Source organism: Trachymyrmex cornetzi, unplaced genomic scaffold, assembly GCF_001594075.2.
Source record: "Trachymyrmex cornetzi isolate Tcor2-1 unplaced genomic scaffold, Tcor1.1 scaffold16, whole genome shotgun sequence".
Classification (NCBI taxonomy): Eukaryota; Metazoa; Arthropoda; class Insecta; order Hymenoptera; family Formicidae; genus Trachymyrmex; species Trachymyrmex cornetzi.
Window position 1 is genome coordinate 2,781,295 of NW_017296201.1, and position 1,828 is coordinate 2,783,122.

A 1,828-nucleotide genomic window follows, 5' to 3' on the forward strand; every position below is an offset into this window, starting at 1 on the left:
ATATATATATATACATATATGTTGTGTGTGTGTGTATAAAATAAATTCTGCTTTATAACTGTTTACAAATAATATTAAAAAAAATATTCAATGTTAAACAAATATAAATATAATACAAATATAATACAAACTAATAGTAGATCTTTAAAATTTTAATTAATTCGTATTTGTATTTAGAAAAATTTAAATGGGCATGCAATTTGTGATTGCATTTGTGATTGCGTTTATTTGCTCATTCTCTGAAATTTGAATTATCTTTTTGTAACGTGTTTGTTTCGGGCGAAGAAGCAGATAGTGACTCGCTGGCTAAACTTGGCAGCAAAATCTAGGAATTCGAACAGCTCTTCATTGTGTCCACGTATTGTTCTGCAAATTGCTAAACCAGATAGTTGTTATCAGTTTAGCACAAGTTTACAATCTGAGAACAAGTTTTGGAAAATGGCGCGTAAAAAGATTCAGCTATATGAATGTTAATTTATCGCTGTATATATTTATCATTTTAATTTTATCTTATATTGTTATATTTTTACATCTGAAATACTTCAATGAGAGAATATTTCGCTAAATGTATTGTATCTAAAGAGAGAAAAACATACGCTATATATATATATATATTCAGTCACGATTGTAATTAATCCGAATATGTGTCGGATTTTACTGCGAGGGCTGATGTGAGCTTTGTGCGCAAATTTCGCCATCGTTGTCCGCTGAGATTGACTAAATTCGTAGTAAGCGGATCAACGTGTTCGTTTGCTGTTATCTCACGACCTAAATAGGACTATTGATAATAAATAATTAACAATCGTATTCATTTGTTTACATGGTTGCAATAATCACTGTTATGAATGTCGCATTAAAATTTTATTACTTGTCAGCCGGAAAATTAAGATTACTAGTACTCTGATCATAATTTAAAAAAGAGATGAGTTGTTTTCTACACAAAATAAATATTTTTAAAGTCGATAGGTTTTCAGATTAAGATAATTATTTGATAGAAATTCATGTTTCATTAATGCTGAAGCGTATGTAAGGCAGTTAAATTGGAGCATAATTGCATATGTCAAAAGTGACATCTTAATTACAAGTTTGATCACGCATCTTTGTCATGATCTTCCATAAATGTCATATAAAAGATGTAAAGCTTGGAATCCTCAGAGGAAAAATATAATAGAAGAAAAATAATTTTCTACAATTTTAATACTTAATTTAATTTATGTAATATCAAATTTCCAGTATATGTTCAGGCTTTTTGTGATTAGTATACAAATAATTTTACGGATTCTTCGCGATCGCAGGATGCGTGATTTAATCCACGGACCTTGATAGATTAGGCGAAGCTAAATATTCAGATCTGTATTCTGAAAATAACTTGCCATAATGTAGTATAACGAGTTTTGTCTATTATCCGCATGTCAAACGAGTTTGAAAGAACTCTGCTTTTTTTCCCATAAAAGAAGTTAAGAATTAAGATTCTCTGTTTAAATATGTAAATTTTTTATTTATTAAAATTACAATTAAATATCTCGATCAAGGTCTCTTTTATATGATATTAAAACTTTCTGTCTTCTATAGATTCTATACATTTATACACACAGATAACAAATTATTATAAATTCTTTTACACATTTTGATTCAAATTTTTCGTGCGTACTTTCTAAATCTTGAATTATTTTGCGACACGACGGATTAAAGGTGAAGCTTTCTCTTGTACGGATACAAAGCGAGAAGTTGAGCTGCAAGCATCACCGAAATTACGCGGACCACCGCCCGTGTTCTTCCAGTATCTTGCGTAATAAATCCGCGTCGGCCGGACCGCAGCGGATCCGGC